We start from the raw sequence: 11,659 nt of genomic DNA on the forward strand, positions 1-11,659 counted from the left end.
TGGCGGTTCCCTGGAGGGTCGGGGCTTGTGCGTGTCAGCACGCCTCTCCGCGGTGAGTCCCGGGTGGGATGCGGGGTGTCTACTCCACAGGCATGGCTCCCTTTCTCTCCGCCTCAAAAGTCCCGAACTGTCTGGAGTGCGTTGAGGCGTGAGGGAGGTCTCACGCAGGGTCCTTCAGGTCCCACTACCCTTCCCGACTTCTAGGGGTCTCCTCTAGAGCCACCGTGGGAGACACAGCCGCGTGCCCTGCGGCGATCTCTTCTGGCAGTCCCGGGAGTGGGGAGGGTCCTCCCTCCCAAGGGAGACAGAGCAGGTCCCAGCACTGGGTGCCCCGAGGGTGGGGTCCTCGCACTCCCGCTCCCGCCCGGCCGGCCGGCCTGGGCAGCAGGGTCCCGGAGGCTGCGGTCCCGGGCTCCCGTCACCCGCTGCCGGGCGGCAGCGCCTCCCTGATCGCGTCCCCTGTCCGCCGCGCTTCCCGGCGCGTGGGGCTCCCCGCGCTGCCACCTCTGAGGCTCCAGCCGGTCGGGGCCCCGGGGAGCCGGCAGGCGGACGGAGCGCGTCGGGGCTCGGCTCGGGCTCGGCTCGGCTCCGCTGCAGGCCCCGGCTCCTCCCCGGCCTCGGCGCCGCGCTCCGCGCCCCTCCCCCTCCCGCCGCCGCGGCCGCCGCCTCCCCGCGCGGATTAAGGAGGAGCGCGGAGCCCGGCAGCCCCGCGCGTCGCCCGCCCTCCGTCCCGGGCACTGGCGGTGCCAGCGTCCAAGCTAACTGCCACGCACACCTCTCATTGTGCTGTGGTCTACGCCTAAGACAAGTATTCCCGGTTTTCTCAGAAACGCATTTAATGGTTCCTCTCTTTCTCTTCCAGGCAGCTTATAAAGGGTTATGGAGCCGGGCGTGAAGTTAAAGTTTACTCTTTATCCTGGAGGTCAGGGAAAGACTGGATCGTGGATGTATAAAAAGATAGATGAGTCTGTTCTAGAGAAATGGGCATCGGGAGATGGGGTCTTGTGTTAGTTTCGGCTCTGCAAACGTGCAAGGCCCTAGTTTCTGGAAGCATAGTCTCTGAAGAAAGGACTATGATACTCTGGCCGGCCTAATAATATGGATGGCGCAGTCGCCAAAGGAAATGATTAGGGAGATGATCTTTAAAACGGTACAGTATACAAAGGGTGCAAAGCATAATTATTCATTCCCCTTGACGTGCGTATAAAATGTCGTTTTTTACCTTTGTGCTAAAGTCAAGTGACATTTCTGTAGAATATGTTATCCTGAGTGCCACAGGGAGATAGAAAGGCCTCTCAGCACATCCCACTAGTTCTTACAGAATAATCTCTAACCCGGGGCAGGAAATACAACCGGAGTAGCCCATCTTTTCTTACCTCTCCAGTCACGCTCTTCCAGTGCAAACTCTTAGGTGTATCACCCTCCGGAGGGCTTACTTTTCCCCAATTGTGTTCTATTAGAAAAGACGGAGGCAAAAGAAACTGTTCACTCGATATTTGAGTTACTCAAAAAGATTACAGTTTGATGACTCCGGTTAGATAGCAATGTCATTTGTCTTCTGGCTAAATGTATGCTGCTGCCATTTACTTAATAAGTCAATAAGAACATAAGTTCTGTGTGCATGTAACTACATTGCACATACAGCGTGCAGGCCTAAAGGCTTCACACTCTTCGTGTAGTATCACAGTTATTTTCCTGGCCATTGCACGTAGCACTACCATGCCCTTTAGAGTGTAACTACAGCTGGAAGGTATTGTTTGTGCCTAAGTTCAAGTCATTCTCACCGCTACCGCAATTAGCAGTGTTACTTTGCGCCTGGCGTTGAACCCAAGTGGCCTTAGAACCAGGTTCTAAACCTCTAGTATATCATTGGCTTGAACTGGGAAAACACGTCATTCTCAAGCTGCCAGTCAGTGACCCCCCACTCTCCCACTCCCCCTCACCCATCCCCCCACCCTGCTTCCCTCGCCATGCTTCCAGTGTCCATGTGAGAAGGTTCATTTCCTCCGGCCTGGTGACACTCACTTGTGATTATAGAAGAGGATCTTGAGTTCAAGACCAACTAGACTCCATCGTGAAAAAGACGGGGGGCTAGGGTTACAGCTCAGTCAGTAGATTGCTTGCCTTACAAGCCCCTGGCTCTGGGCTCCATCCCTAGCCCCACAAAAGCACAAACCCTATATAATGCCAAGTATGTATAGTCCCAACACTGGGGAGGAGGAACCAGGAAGATCAGGAGTTTAAGGCCAGCCTACAGTATGTAATGAGTTAGGGTTTTATAGCCCAGGCTAGACCCAAACTCTCTATGTAGCAAAGGATGACTTTAAACTTCTGATCCTGGGGTAAAGCGTTGGCTCGAAGTTCAGAGCACTTATTCTTCTAAATGACCCAGGTTCAATTCCCAACACAAACATGTAAGCTCACAACCATCCATGATGTCTTAGGGAAACCAATTCTAGTGACCTCCAAAGGCACACACAGATGCTGCAACATATATATGTAAATATGTATATATGCAGGTAAAACATACATATAAAAATAAATAAATTTAACTTTCTTACCTCCTGTGTCTACATGCCCAAGTGCTGGGATTACAGGCCTGTGTGCGCAGACACTCTATTGTGAGTGGTTCTGTTTTGTCTCACGATATCTCTTCTTTTAATTATGTATCTCTATGGGGGCGGTACAGGTATTCTTGTGGGGCAGAAGAGGGTATGGAGTCCCCTGGAGCTGGAGTTACAGGTGGTTGTGAGATACCTGATTGTGGGTGCTAGGAATCGAACTCTGCTCCTTAGCAAGAGCAGCAGTGCTGTCAGCTACAGAGCATCACCCCAGCCCTACACGTCCAGCACTGAGGCACACTTTCTACAGATCAGAGGAGCTGGACGTATAGATAGCCCACATCTATAATCCCCAGCACATAGAAGGCTGAGCTAGAAGGATTGCCCAAGCTGCATAGTGAATTCCAGGCCCAGCCTCGAATCCAGAGTCAGAATGCATTTGTAAACTTCTCTGGGTCTGTGTTGGATGGTCTGTTTAACTTTTCAATACTTTCTGGTGTTTCTGGTATTTGACATTTGCAGAGCAGGAGTCTGGAGACAACACCATTCTCACAGAGGACCAGGCTTGGGTTCCAACACCCATGCACAGGGCCCACAACTCCCTGTAACTCCAGAAGGACCTGGCACCTCTGAGGGCACAGGCACTCGTGTGCAAGACCCACACATGTGTACCTAATCGAAATTTTAAATAAATATCCTTTTTTAAAGTGGAAAACTAAAACTTAGAATCTTTTCCCAAAGAGCTGGCAAAAGGGAAAAGCTCAAATACTGTTTCATATATACAAGATATTGGCTGTACCATTTTCATAGAAGCAAAGTAGTATCCAAAATAAGGCAAATTTATAAAAAAAAGTTATAGTAATTTACATAATAGAATATTGTTTGGTGTTTAAAAGAATAATTTTAATTCTATGGGAGCCCAAATAAACCCTCCCAAAAAATCAAGAGTAATTATATTTAATCCTGGAAATAGAATGATTATGTTGCTTTTATTTTTATATATCATCATTTAGTTCATGAAGGTCTACCTGACTCTGCCTCCTAAGAGCTGGGATCAAGGGTTTGTACCACCATGTCTAGATATATCATCATTTAAATATTTTGAAGTGGATATGATAATTTAAGCAATCATTTTTATATGTCTGTATTTGAGCAAGAAAATTACATTTCAGGAGCTGGGGAGACAACTCATCAGGTAAAAACTTATCTCTTGCAGAGGACCTGGGTTCGGCTCCCAGCACCCACATGGCAACTCAGAACCCTCTATAACCCCAGCTCCTCCATGTGCTCACAGTGCACATACAAATACATAAAAATGTTTAAATAAAATTGCATCATAATGATTTGTCTCATATAATCAACTAGGAGCTTTTTAAAAGTATGTATCTGAACAAATACGGCACGAATAGACACGCTAATGGAAGGGACAAAGCTCACAAGGCCTCAACCCTAGACAAAGGGCTGTAAGCAACTAAGGAAAACTGAGGACAGGAGAAATAATCTTCCCCAGGGAAGTACACAGTAACTAGTTATCCAAATGGTCAGCCCTGAAAACATGTACATATGAGTTACATTAGATGGACTGAAACAGATTGTGTTTGTGTATGTGTGTGTATAATATGTAGATTATGTATAATATATGTATACATATATATATGGGCCATAAATTCAAAAGAGATGAGGGAGAGGATGTGCATGGGAGCCTCAGAAGGGTAGAAAGGGAAGAGAAAAATTGTGTGATTATAAGGTCAGAATATTTTAATATGTGATATTTATTTGTGTGTGTGTGTATATATATATATATATATATATATATATATATATATATATACACACATACATGTAGATAGAAATGCACTAAATAATTTAGAGATCATTTCAGTTTTCTTCAGTTTTTGCTGTTGTCTAGAGTTAATATCTATGTGGGGTTTGCTTATGTAATTATTTGAGGTCAATGAGATGGCTCAACAAGTAAAGGCACTTGCCCATAGGTCTGTTGACCAGAGTTGATTCCTAGAACCCAAACGGTAGAAGAAGAGGACCAACTCCCTCAGACTGTCCTCTGAACTCCACACATGCACTGAGGCCTGTGCATTGGCATACTTACCCACTAAATAAGAGAATGTAAGAAGGGAGAGGAGGAGGAGGAAAAATCACTAAGCCTGGCTTAGTTTTTTTTTTTTTTTTTTTTTTTTTTTTTTGTTTGTTTGTTTGATTGGTTGGTTGGTTTTGTTGGTGTTTTGTTTTGGTTTTGTTTGGTTTGGTTTGACCTGAAACAGGAGGAGGTGCTTTCATTCATCCTTTCTCTACTTTCTGGTAAAAAAGCTGTTGATTAAAACATAAAATGAACCTTTGAGATGGCTCAGAGAATAAAGGCATTTGCCACGGAAGCCTGATGATCTGAATTTTGGTCTCTGGAAAGAGAACAGACTCCACAAAGTTATCTCCCAACCTCCACGTATGTAGCACCCATGCCCCTCTACACACAATAATTCTTTTATTTAATTAGGTTCGGTGGTTGAGAGCACTGGCTGCTCTTCCAGAGGTTCAGAATTCAATTCCCAGCAACCACATAGCTGCTTACAACTATCTGTAACTCCATAGTCTGACAACCTCATGCAGACAGACATGCAGAGAAAACACCAATTCATATAAAATAAAAATAAATAAAATTTAAAAATTAAGATGTGGGGGGCTGGAGAGATGGCTCAGAGTTTAAGAGCACTGATTGCTCTTCCAGAGGTCCTGAGTTCAATTCCCAGCAACCACATAGTGGCTCCCAACCACCTCTAACAGGATTTGATGCTCTCTTCTGGTGTGTCTGAAGAGAGTGACAGTGTACTCACATATATAAAATAAATAAATAAACAAATCTTAAAAAAAATTAAGATGTGAGAATTCATCCTCTATAGTAGGGCATGTATCATTTTTTAACATTTATTTTTAGATTTTTATTATGTGTATATATGATGGTCTGTATGCTTGTTTCTACAGGTGCTCCCAGGGTGCAGAAGAGAGCATTTGATTCACTGGAGCTGGAGTCTCAGATGGATGTGAGCTTCTGGATGCTGTGAAGTAAACCCAGGTTCTCTGGAAGAGCAGTACTTCCTCCTAACCACAAAACCATCTCTCCAGGCCCTGCAAGTCTTCACACATAATTAACATATCACAGGCACATTTTACAAGCCCTTTCCTTTTCTTCTTTTTGAAAAGAATTTTCCTGTAGCCTAAACTGGCCTTCAGCTTAATTACATAGCAGAGGATGACTTTGAACTCCTGATCCAGTGGCCACTTTTAAAGAGGATTTATTGTGTGGAACGTGACAAAGAATGTTTGTGTTCTGAAACGTCAGCTTTGAAACGTAATAAGTAAAAATTTTCACCGCTTTTCTAACTGCTTTCCTATGCAGTTTCCTCATCAGAAATAGAGGGAGAATGATACTTATTTTGTCATTTTTCAGAAGGCTTGTATGACGTCATCCATGTAGTGCCCTTAGATTAGAGGAGCGGGCTAGTGAGTAAAGGGGATAGAAAGACTCAGCAGCCAATTAAATGACAATGGACCAAGAGATATGTCCATAAAAGACAGGACAGAAGCCTCTGCAGGGAATTCTGATTGAAACAGGGCAACTGGAAAATTACTGGGGCAAATGGTAAAGTTTCAGTATTGACTTGGTAACACCAAGAATTCAAATTTCTTTTGAGTCTCACTGTGTAGCCCTGGCTGGCGTTAAACCCACAGGTATCTGCCTGCCTCTGCTTCCCAAATGTAGTCAGTAGAGAGATGTGTACCATCACATGATGCTCAGTATCAAGATTCCTTACATTTTTAGATATGTTAAGGGAGCCAGGCATAATCACACATAGTTGTAACCCCAGCACTTAGGAGGTTCAGGCAAGAGAACCCATAGTTTAAGATGATTCTCGGCTATGTAGGTAGTAAATTGGAGACAAGTATATCTAAAAAACAAAACAAAACAAAAACCTAGATAAATAATTTTTCATGGGATGGATGAGATGATGCCGTGATTTAAGAGCACATGCTTTTTCAAATCCATACACAAACACACATAGTCTAAAATAAAACAGGCAGAGGCACACTGATCTGTAGTTCAAGGTCAGCCTGGTCTACAGAGTGAGTTTCAGAACAGCCAAGGCTGTCTTGAAAAACAACCAAAGGTGCATTAATGAAATTCCATTAAGGGATATTCTTAAATGTGTACTTAAGCATGAAATGTCTGAAATTTGTCTCAAAATAATCAAGTGACCAGGAGAAAAAGTAGAGGTGGCAAAATATTGTCCAAATATTGCTTATCACAACATTGAAGAATAAGTGTTATTCTCAGGTTGGAGAGATGGCTAAGAGCACTGCTCTTGCAGAGGAACAAACTGGGTTCCCAGCACAAAAGTCCAGCCTCTACAACCACCTACTGTAACTCCAGCTCCGGGAGATCTGGACTCTGTCCTCTGGATACTGAGGGCACATGTGGTCACATATATACTCCTCCGAGTCATGCTCACATACATATACAAGACTGAAAATAAAGGTAAGGCTGGAGAGATGGCTCGGAGATTAAGAGCATCTGCTGCTTTCACAGAGGACCCCGCTTAGGTTCCTGCCCTGCTGTCCACCGCTCAAAACTGCCTGTAACTCCCAGTTGCAGGAGACTAACTCCCTCTTCTGACCTCTGCCGGCTCCTTCATGCATGTAATGCGGATACACACACACACACACACACACACACACACACACGATAAATATTAATATTAATAAGGTAAAAACGTAAAATGGCATTCTCTCTACTTTTGTGTTTGAAATTTTACAATTGAGCTTTAAAAAATACTAAAAGAATAAGGTGTTTGCTATCATGTTTTGTGAATATATTGTTGCCTAGTACCTGCACCTTTCATCTACACTACATCCTTTATTATTATTATTATTATTATTATTATTATTATTATTATTATTATTATATTTACACTCCAAATGTTGCCCCCCTTCCCAGAGTTTTTCTCCCGTTCCCTCTCCCCTTTGTCTGAGAGCGTGCTCCCCCACCCACCCCTCTCATCACCCCCCAGCATTCCCCTTCCCTGGGGCATCAAGTCTCTACAGGATTAGGCGCATCCTCTCCAGTCAGCCTTGTGTTACATATGTGCCAGGGGCCATGGACCAGCCCATGTTTGCTCTTTGGTTGGTGGCTTAGTGTATGGGAGTTCCCAGAAGTCCCTGTTAGTCCCGGTTAGTTGACACTGTTGGTCTTCCGATGAGGTTGCCATTCCCTTCAGCTCCTTCAGTTCTTCCCCTCTTTCATAGGGGTCGCCAACCTCAGTGCAGTGGTTGGCTGTAAGTATCTGCATCTGTCTCAGTCAGCTGCTGGTAGAACCTCAAAAGACAGCCATGCTGGGCTCCAGCCTGCAAGCAAAACATGGCACCAGTAGTAGCGTCGGGGTTTGGCGCCTGTGCATGCATGGATGGCTTCCTAGTTGGGCCGGCTACTGAGTAGCCTTTCTTAAGCCTCTACTCCATTTTTGTCCTCGCATTTCCTTTAGACAAAAACAATTCTGGGTCAAACCAAATCCAGAAAGCTGCAGATTTTCAACCATTTTACAAAGGCCTTGAGATAGCAGCACCTCCGCTCTTTAGCTCCCTCTAGGAGGGAGTTAACTACAAGGGGTGGCCTACAGCCACCAGACTCCAGGTTTCTGTTTCCCCGTAGTATATTTGTGTACAAATGATTCCTGTGTCTGTTCATCAGGTAAAATGTGAGTTATTTCAACATCCAAGAGAGGAAGAAAAAAAAAAAAAAAACCTGCCACGTAAAGTCCCTGTAATAAAGAACACAAACAATTAAATCATAAAAGTTCTCTGGGTAGTTTACACCTTCTTGACATAACCTTTTTTTTTTCTTTTTTTGGTTTATGCATTCATTTTACATCTTGGTAAATTTCTAAACAATGTGAAGAACCGAGGCTCGTAGAAAAGGCGAGAGCGAGCGTTTGGAGCAAGGCTGGAGGAAGGAGTTGCATAGCCAGGGAGGCCCAGCTACGGGCCTGTTCCACCTTAAGAGACGCCAGCCTCTCCCCGCTCCGGGCAAGCTCTCGGCTCCGCCCACCCCGGTGTCAGCCGGGCCCGGAACGCGGAGGAGAGGAGGGAGGAGAGCGGCGGCGGATGGAAAGATCCGCGCCCCCGGATGCGAGCCGAGCGTCCCGGGACGGGAGCGCAGCGCGGGCTCGGAGATGGGCCCGCAAGCCACTGCAAAGGAAGCTGGGACAGGGACCGCGGGGACATCCCGGGTGGTCGCCCGTCAGGGGACCAAACAGGATCCGTGGTAGATGCGGAAGCTGGCAGCACGGACTGCACAAAGTTGTTAACTTCCAGGGTGCCCGGACTCCTAGCGTCAAGGCTTTTCCAAAAAGCGGGGTTCAGGGGAGGGGGAGGGGCCCCATGCCTATCCTTTGCCCTGATTGGTGGAGTTGAGAAGAGGCTGGGCCATGAACTTCTCGAGGATTGGCCACCTGGATAGTCCATCAAAGGATGATGTGGCGAATGGTAGCCATTTGGGGGGAGAAAGTGGAGATTATTTTGGTACCTCCTCCCCCAGTTACTGATTGGTGAAGGCTTGTCGTGATGTAAAACGGCATAAAAAATACCCATAAAGGTACGGGGCCTATTAGCCGGTCTTTCAGGGAGGAAATCTAGGATGGACTGTGAAGAGAACAGCCGACCCTGTTTTTGTAGGGGAGGATCAAATGGGTTGACACCCGGAAATGAGTTAGGAAGGGAACTCAGGGAAAGCGAGGGAAACCGGCTCACCTACTTTGCCCTCACAAAGGTCATTTCCTGCATGGGATCGATAGTTTCCTGTTTACTTACTCCTGGGGAGGGAGCATATACACTGGCTTCCTGGACTGTAACCCATAATATTCACACTTAACTTTTGAGCCCAGGCTTCGCTCTTAGTCACGGTACCAACGAGAATGAAGGAAATGGAAAAAAGGAAATGGATGGGATTTATCTCTGTAGAGAACGAAAACGGAGTGGAGCTGGAGATTGTCTTCATGCAGACAAGAAGATAAAACTAGGCGTGGTAGCGCACACCTGTCATTTCCAGCATTTGAAGAGATGAAAGCAGAATTTTCAGAAGTTCAAAGTCATCCTCGATTACATAGAGAGTTAGAAGCAAGTCTGGATTAAATTTGACTTGGGGAGTAGGGGTGGGCTGTTGATGAGTGAAAGTTGAAAAGAATTGAAAATAACTTAGCTTGGTGACTCACCCCTTTAATCCTGGAGTTTGGGACACGGGCAGGTCAGTCAATTTGAGACTAGCCTGCTCTCACACATTGAGATCCAGTACAGCCCAGTTAGACAAAAAAAAAAAAAAAAAAAAAAAAAAAAAAAAAAAAAAAAGTCTGAAAAGGCGTTGCTCTGAGACTTTTCAGGATAGGTAGGCAGAGACAGGCAGTGTCCAGGGACAGGCAGTGAATACACAGGTGGTATACCCCTGAATTGAGAAGACAAAGTATGGGGGGGGATATTACTTTTAAAGGTGTCTGCATATCTTATGAACCTTCCTCCCTCTTTAAATTCTCACTTAACCACTTGGGTTAATCCAGCCATAACTTCAGAAATGGGCCTCTCCCCAAGTCTTCAGGGAAAGCTGAAGTAGGGGGTGGGGGTACAAAATGCTCCCCCCACCCCGTGGAAACAGTATCACCCATAGCCCATAGGTCTGATCTCACTGTGTAAGGGAGGCTGTGTTTCAAGTGCCACCTCCCTTGTCCTCCGATTACAGGCTTTGATCATAGTGCCTCTTTTTTATAAAGTGCTGGGGACAAAACTCAAGGCTTCAGGCATGCCAGGCAAGTACTTTACCGATCCAGTCTCAACTGCTTTGGGTGTTTTGGTTTTTCTTAATACCCAGGGGCCTTTAACATTTGAAGCAAGATTGCCCCCCCCAAGCTACTTTCCTGAAAAAATGGAAGGCACGGTGTTATGAGAAAGCCAGTCAGTAAGCAAATAATGAACATTTTTAACCTGGATAAGGATAAAGCTAGAAAGAATGTACTATCTGAGAAAAGTTCCCAGCTGTGCTAAGATGCCATTGTTTGCCTCCTAACACAAATGGCAACTTTTTCCCCCCACAGTTTTCTTAAAACTAAAGTTTCTGGGTATGCTTTAACATTCCCTGAAAACTGCACTGTTCAGAATAGAACTAGGGGCATAGTTTGGCACCGTGCTCTATTAACCTGGGTAAGAGCATAGACGGTCCCAACACCACAAACTAACAGTAATGAACACATAGCCACATGTCCCAGAACCGTGCCTCATTTCCTCCCACCTTAGGACACTGCAAGGGTTATCAGTCGAGAGACTAAAATTGACTTTTTCTTTAAACTTATCTGAAGGAATCTTCTAAACCCAGGTGGTTTTAAGGCTGTATACTGAGACTGTGGAAGTTAGCTCATTCAGCCAAATGCATGCCTCAAAAACAAGTTTGAGTTTGGTACCCAGAATCCACATTATCAACCAGCCAAGATGGTGAATGCTTCCAATTCCCTGCTGGGAGGCAAAGGAAGGGACATAGCCTAACGCTCACAAGCCTGATCAGAGGGCTTCGGGCCAATGGTAGACCACATTTCAAAGGAGGTTTGGTGGATGGCATTTCTGAGGATGACACCCAAGAGTGTTGTCTGGCCTCCACGTGCACACACTTATTTGTGTACCCTCATAACCATACATGCACTCCCACACGTGCACATGTATTACAAAAAAACTATGAGTATGCACCACACTTCTCTTTAGCATCATTACAAAAGCAGTTTAGAAGCATGGTTTGTTGTTTCTAATAGCAAAACTATCATGGGAAACTTAGTATAGGGCTATAGATAATTACTGCACATGTTTATGCCAAAAGGAAACAAAAAGGTTGGATTTTTAAAGAATTTTAAGAATTTTTAAAGAAATACTTTATTCCTAGTGATGTAAAATAAACTGCAAAAAAAAAAAAAAAAAAAAAAAAAAAAAAAAAAAACCAACTTCTTTTTGGTTAATTATAATAAATTTAACCTTATTGGATTCATTTTAATTTTACCCAATAA

The 11,659-nt window shown here is 44.9% G+C and overlaps 1 protein-coding gene across 1 annotated transcript in view; it reads right to left on the reverse strand.

The window, feature by feature from the left end:
* Positions 1-599, reverse strand: part of FOXJ2 (forkhead box J2) — a 25,796-nt gene extending 25,197 nt beyond the window's left edge. The window contains exon 1 of the mRNA XM_080913863.1: positions 1-599. This exon is cut by the window's left edge and continues 460 nt beyond it. The gene's annotated coding sequence lies outside the window, so the exon portion shown is untranslated.
* Positions 600-11,659: the final 11,060 nt, after the last annotated feature.

This window comes from Micromys minutus (genome assembly GCF_963924665.1).
Source record: "Micromys minutus genome assembly, chromosome: 3".
Lineage (NCBI taxonomy): Eukaryota > Metazoa > Chordata > Mammalia > Rodentia > Muridae > Micromys > Micromys minutus.